General features: G+C 37.4%; 1 pseudogene; it reads right to left on the bottom strand.

Moving 5' to 3' along the window:
- Positions 1–5,759: 5,759 nt before the first annotated feature.
- Positions 5,760–6,411, bottom strand: LOC105288537 (annotated as a pseudogene).
- Between the last annotated feature and the right edge of the window lie 1,066 nt (positions 6,412–7,477).

Raw genomic sequence — 7,477 nt, 5'->3', positions numbered from 1 at the left:
ACTGAACTCACCTGAGAGATTCTTGCTTGGAGATTCTCATGAAATTGTAGTTGGATGTTGGCTGGGATTGCAGTCATCTCAAGTCTTGACTTGACTGGACATCCAGGATTGCTCCCTCATGGCTGACAGTTAACATTAGCTTTCTGATGAGAACTCAGCTGGAGATGTCAACTGAGGTGCCCTACATGACCGCCCCATATAGCTAAGTTTTCATGTTGTATGGTGAGATTTTAGAGGGACTATTCCAAAAAGAAACATTCCAAAATATCCAGACGAAAACTAAGAAATATAATGACCTGACATTTGAAGTCCCAGATAATGACTTCTACCTTACTGTATTGGTCAAGCAAGTCGCTAGGTTTAGTCTAAAATCAAGGGAAGGGAAAATAGGGCTGTCTCCTGCAATGCAGCAGCATGGGTGTTTACAGAGGAATGGAGTGAAAGTAGTAATCTTGGGAGACTCTCACAGAAGTATTGTTTCTGTCTTGAACATGCTAAGTACAGTCTGTAGATCCTTCATGATGGCTGTAAATTTTATACGCATGGATGTGGCCACAAATATTGATGGCAAAGAGAAAATGCAAATGAAATCATGTCATCCCTCCACTTAAAACCAACCAATGCTTGCATTATACTGAGAATAAAATCTACATCTCTTACCGTGGCCTGCAAAGCCTTATGTGGTTTGCTCCATTGCAGCTTCCCTGGCCTCATTTCCTACCACTCTTTTCCTTTCTCACTTTGCTCTAGCCATGCTTACTGTCTTGATTTTCTTCCAAAAGTCTGAGCTCATTTCTACATTATAGGCTTGTCAGTTTCTACTACCTATTCCTGGAAAACTCTGCTCCCAGATCTTCATTCCTTCACTTCATTCAAGTTTCTATGCAAACATCTCTTCAGAGAGGGCACTGCTTGACAACCATCTTTAATTGATCACCCATTATGCTACTCTCATTCACCATCATGTCCTTGCTATCTGAAACTACCTTGTCCACCTATTTGTTTAGTTGTAGGTGTTAGTCTCTGGAGCCCACAACTATAAGCCCCATTGAAGTAATTACCTTCCCTGTCTTGCTCACTTCCATACCCCAGAACTTGGAACAGTATCTGGTACATAACAACACTCAGTGACTATTTTTTTAATAAATGAATGAAGGTCGAACATGCTCAAGTTTTCTTTCCAATTAGCTATAATTAGAAATGACCTAAATATCCTTCAGAATTAAACGAACCTGATGTTTAATTTAACTTTCAATTTTACCTATGACTATCCATGTAAGATATAATTTAGAAGGAAGAGGGTCATATTCCCTAACTTACCTTCACAACTCTAATCTGTCAGTTATGTAGACTCCTATTGTTGCCACACTTGGCAGGGGTCTCTCTAGTAGCCTGCAGCTTTCTGTTTCTATTATGCTACCTGAAACAAAATGATACGAAATAAAATATTTTTCTGCCCTTCTCTTTGTCCGGTCCAAGATGGTCTTAAGGAAACTAAGGCTGGAGAGGTTAAAGAGAGAAGACAGGATGAAGGAAAAGTAGCATTCACTACCTTACAAACTTATTTTTTCTATTTATTTTTGGATCTCATATTCCAATCTCTTCATCATTTGATGCCTGCCTTAAAATCTACATCACAGTCTCACTGTAGTACTTATACTCCCCTTAGAAACCTACATTCTCTCTCCACTTTATGCCTTTCTGGAATGCTGTTTTCTCCTTTATTGCTCCAGTTCAGTACATTTCATCTCTGAACACTTATTTCATATATCTGCTCATTTGGAAAGACTTACTCTATCCACCAGCCCCAGTTCCCCTTTGCCAACACTTTCTGAATTAAGTCTTGTGTTATTAACTGCAGCACAGTGAGGTAAGTTCTATCACCTCATGCAGCTATGAGTTCTTTGATGTCATGGGTGTTGTCTTATTAACTTCTAGAATCCTATTGCCAAGTCCAGTGCCTGACACATAGTACACACTCAGTAAGTATTTATTGAGTTAGATAAAATGAAATTACAGCAAAATGAAAGGAAGAAAACAGTAGGAATTGGGATAGTAGTAGATAATGTCAAAAGGCTTACAAACACACTGTCCTATTTCTTTTACACACACCAATTTTATTAGTTCAGGCTCAATTATATATACTTTTCTAGAAATGTCATCATTGTCTAATACATTAAGAAAAGAAATTGAAACTAGAGTTATTTAGAGGATAAGCATGAAATCAGGCATTTTTTATACTTTTCTGACACATCTATTTTACACTTTTCTTGATCAGTCTGTGGAATGCAGGTACAGAGAGTAGGCACCAAGTGCACTCTATAGAATTCTATCTTTGACAAAAGAGACTTTCTGTCCATGTATTTTAATAATTGTAAATCCTTTCCTTTTAATATTTATTTGGATACATCTACATTTATGAAATTACATCTCCAATGCATGGAACTTATATTGGCAAAAATGTTTTAACTTTAAACAAAACAGATAGATATTATGTTTTGAGAAATTAAATGTATATATAAAATACTTTCAAAACATTGATAACATGGGATTTTCCCACTATTTTAAAGAAGATGAAAACATAAGTAGTCTGCTAGCAAGCTATTTAGTCTTACTTTGTTCACTATATACAGAAAACAATTTGAAATTGCACCTAAGGAAACTTCAGTTCGGCATAACCATTCATCATCTTGTTAATAGTCCTATTATGGAGCCCTTTGAAACACCCCTGTAACTAAAACTTTTCAGATGGGAAAAAGGAAAATAAGATTTAGCCCTGGCACAATGCTTGCAAAGCTTGCAAGGATTACCAGATATTTTATAATGTAGATTGATCAATAATTGTAGAACAAGGTTTTCTGCAAGGTCTGAAAGAGTTTGGTCAGATGGTGGTGGGGGATGATGGATAAATTAAGTTAACAGAAAGACAAAATTCATTAATAGTAAAAATTATGACTTTGTAGTGGCTTGAAAAATCAAGAATTGTGCTTTCTGGCCCAAGATTTCCTATGAAGTAGCTGTGGTTAATTAAGAAATCCATCTCATTTTTCTACATGTATGCATCTTCATTGAAAGGATGAGGCTAGTATGGAGTTTTTTAAATACCACAGTCATAGAGGTTTTAATGTGTATTACAGAAGTATCATACTGAAACTAGCACCGATTCTTTCACTTCCAGAAAGAGCACAAATACCCTCTCCTCCCTCCAAATGCCTATAACTTCCATCAGTGCATGTCTATTAGAGGCCAGGACAAATGTACCACATTTCACTGCTTCTCTGCTGTATGGCTTACTCTGTAATCTAATGCCAAGTCCCATAAAATTCAAGCTGTAGCAAGTAACCTTACACAATAGGTCATTCACACAACTTTGTCACTTTGAGTTTATGGGAAACAGGAGGAAAGTCATTAGTACATATTCAGGCTTGGTGTAGACCATCAAATCACTCTCTTTGACTTATTATAGACTCTTGATAGTCCTTTGTGAAAGCCAGTTCTTAGGCGAGCCAGACAAAAAGAGCTCCTAATAGATTTCATGTCCATTTTTTTTCTTACTTGACAATTAAGAGAAATATTTTATTTTTTTCTAAACTCCCAAACGTTTCATCTGTGCCTCATTCTTTTCATGTATCATATCCTGCCTCATATTTAAAAAATATATATGATTTTTCCTCATTTCTCTTACTAGACTGAAAGCTCCCAAAAGGCAAGATGTTTGTCTAATTTGGCTTTTTATGTATCTAGTAAATGGGAGGATATAATGTGTAGTAGAGTTATTCTATACTCATTTAATTAACATATTAATGGCTAAATAATTTTAAGAGACCATAAGATGTGGATTCAACTTGAATAAAGGAAACCAAACTATAATCAATTCAAAACTAAAGTTATATTGAAAAGATTGATTAGCTCTGTAGAGACGTGCCTTTGGAATTTCAGATCACTTTTGGATATCTTATTTTTGAAATGATGAGATGGAGACTACAGAGGCATTGTTGCCTTCCTTAAATGATGTAGCAGTAGCCACTTGTTATCAAGGCTGCAAGTAAGAGCTCAATTCTCAAGACCCTAGGAAGGACCCCAGTGGGGAAGAATCTATTGAAGATTGAATTTCTCATTCAACTCAAGAGTAACCAAACTTCTAATCTTGAGGCCTCATTCTGCCCACAGGTTTTATGGCCATCACACCTGATAGTATGGATGGAGGGTGAGGCAAAAGTACCAGAGTGGAACAGAACTGGCCCTAATAAGTCTGAGCCCCTAAAACCAATGAAGACTGCATGGGCACGAGTCAGCGAAGGAGACATCAGCTAACCTTCTAAACACCAGCATGTCTCCATGACCAGCTTTTAAAGAAGTACCAACAGCTGTCAAGAGCTCTCTCTGGTGCTGCCACAGCACAAACCCAACCCCCAAATTTAGCATATTTTGTTCTAGCTCTAACGCCTTTTCGTAAACCTAATTGCTCAAAAATAAAACAAAACAACCTTCTTTTTATAATGTTTTATTATGGAAATTTTCACTCAAATTAAAAGTTGGGAGAAGAGTTGATGAAATCTCTTGTACTCATCCTCCAGTAAATAACGTTTCTCAATGTCTGTACTTGATCATGCCTGATTGTGCTTCCTCATTCCATCTTTCCATGTTTTCAAGTATGATCAATCCCCCAGCCTCAGTCCAGCCTAGCCCATCATTTGATCTAATCCAGACCTCTGTTGGAGTCACCATGACCTTTCCAAGTCTTATACCCATTTCGATTCCAAACCAAAAGACCATAGCTCCTAAGTTTGTTCATTCATTTATTTTTTCTCTTTTATCTCAAACTTTTATTTAGCACTTATTAGGTACTCAGGCACCTTGTTGATTACTAGATATAATAATTGATAACTCTCAGTTGCTTCTCTCATGGAGATAATGTATGATCCAACAGAGGTGTTCTAAGTACTACAGGGTGTTAGGAAAAGAATGTGGGTCTTTTCCACCATGGCCAAGACTAAAAAATACTAGCAAATTCAGGACTAAAATCTAAATCTTAAAATATTGCATTTCTATGATATTGGTTATCTTCTATGAAGCACATGGTTACTTTTGATTAGTTACCTATTATTTACTAGCCTAACATGCAGTGGAGTCACTATTGTGAATAAAATAATTACTACTCTATTCGAGTGGCACTGCACATGAATATATAACTCCCTCTAAAGGAAGTCAGATAAGTCTTGTCTAAAATGAAATCAGAATGAAGTGCTGGGGAGTGGGATCTTCATACTACTAAACAGAGAGTAATATTGCAGGAGGAAACCACATGATGAATCATTGAAAGACATGAGTTCTAGTATTGTCTCTGCCTGTAATTAGATAGTGACCTTTGGTAAGTAACTACTTTTCTCTGGATTTCAGGTTTTCTCCTGTAAAATAAGAGAGTTGGACTCTAAGATTTCCAATACATTGTATGGCTATACTTTTCTCTGGTCTAATTTAAATGAGTAAATAGCTGTCATCACCTCATGGTTAGGATTACTTGTATATTGTGATTACTCCACTGGACTTCACTTTCTGGAAGCTGACACAAAAACATATTATAGGGCTTTCACTGAAGCATTGTCTTGTAATTCCTCATGACTGCATTATGCATATGTCTCAAAATGCTCTCTCATGCATCATCTCTTTCCATTTACACAGCTAGAGTAAGCAAGTATTAGTATTCTCATGTTTTGTTTTGTTTTGTTTTTCCAGGACACACTAAACACCTTTATTACAGGAGCTAAGACAGGAGGAGGATTTATTTGCCTTTCTGGGCTTTGATTTTCCTCAGATAGAACTCTAGCTCCTTGTCCTCTAGCACGTAGCCATCTGTTCTGCCACACTGGCCTGGTCTCAAAGTGATGCATGCAAGAAGCTTACCCTGTTGGAACTGCTCCTCTAGAAGACTGCTGATTTTGGCATTCTTTTTCCTTTCATCGTATTTCTTATGAATTTTCTTTGATCGTTTTTTGTTTAAAATCTCTTCCTCTTCAGGAGTCGGTTTGCTCCCCTTTTTTGCGGCCCAGGGGCAGTGCATAGTGGGATTCGTACCACTGTCGGTACGGTGTGCTGTCAATGAGCACGATGCAGTTCTTTACTATGATCTTGGTGCAGACCACTTCATTGTTGGATGCATCGTAGACAACATCGATAATCCTTGTTTTGCGCATACAATACTCAGAGCCCCAGGAGAAGTTCCCCATGTCCAGCCTCAAGGCACGGTACTTCTTGTCGCCCCCCCAGGCCCCGGACTGTGTGTATGTGATGGGGGCCAATATTAGTTTTGGCAGCAGGGCGTCTCAGCTCATATTTTTGTTTCTTGTGGTAGGGCTTTCTCTTGCCCATAGTCTCGCAGCATTTGTGCCAGTTGTCGCGAGAAATGCCCATAGCTCGGTGCTGGCTGGAAAGAGGTGTTCTCATGTTTTCAGAAGAGAAAACTGAGGCTATGACAACACCTAATTTGAAAGTCAGTTGTCTTTTCCACTGCTTCTCAAGGGCCTATGTATAACCTACTTTTCTAAAATAATTGCCATCCAACCACGTTTGCTTTCTTCTCTTTTAAACCGTTAGATCTGATGTTACAATAGGGTTGGTCAGTAATATGAATAAGTAGAGATACATCTCATGCTATGCCAAAAATACATGCTTGTATAATCGCATATGAATAGTTCTTTGAATCAAATTTTCAATATGCTGAAGGCCTCTTCAATGGCAAAATCTTCTACAAAATGAATAATTACACCTTATGGCACTCACCATCCCCAATGATTTCTTCTGGAAATCTAAATTTTCTGCTATAATGTGTGCTGAAGTAGAAGCATAGCTGCATTCTAATGGGGTCCACGTGGGCTTCCTCATGAGAACATCTTTTCTTCGGTAAATCTTTCTGAATTTGGGGGTTCACAGCCTTAGTCCCCTTGCTTTCTTGAATATCTCCTGCTATAGAGCCAATTTGGTGGCCCTGTATTTCTAAGCAGCTGTGTTGTTCTTACATAATTTTAAGTAAATTAAAATTATTAATGTAGTTTTAATAGCCAGTGCTCCCTGAGGCCAAGTAACAAACAGTGCAATTTAAAGAAATTGGATAAATAAAATAAGGAGGAGACAAATGAAACAATAGTTCAGAAGAATAAGAAAAAAATCAGTCAATTAGCAAAGCCATCTACATTAATAATAATAATAATAATAATAATAATAATAATAATAGTGTATTACTTGAATCAAAAGCCAGTACACAGGACAAAACTGGCTGTGACAGATAATGCTTTGATTGTGAGGACACCAGAAGGACCACCAGAGCCCATCCCATCTTTACATGTTTCAGTGGCATTTGAGAGGATGAGACTGAGTCCTTTGTCCTCCACTAACTTGTCCTTTGGGAAGGGCAATACATTACGTCTTATTTTTAACTTATACTATTGTGAACAGAATATTTTTATTTATGTTTACCACT

This window comes from Pteropus vampyrus, unplaced genomic scaffold (genome assembly GCF_000151845.1).
Source record: "Pteropus vampyrus isolate Shadow unplaced genomic scaffold, Pvam_2.0 Scaffold18, whole genome shotgun sequence".
Lineage (NCBI taxonomy): Eukaryota > Metazoa > Chordata > Mammalia > Chiroptera > Pteropodidae > Pteropus > Pteropus vampyrus.
This window is presented reverse-complemented; position numbering and strand designations above follow the sequence as displayed.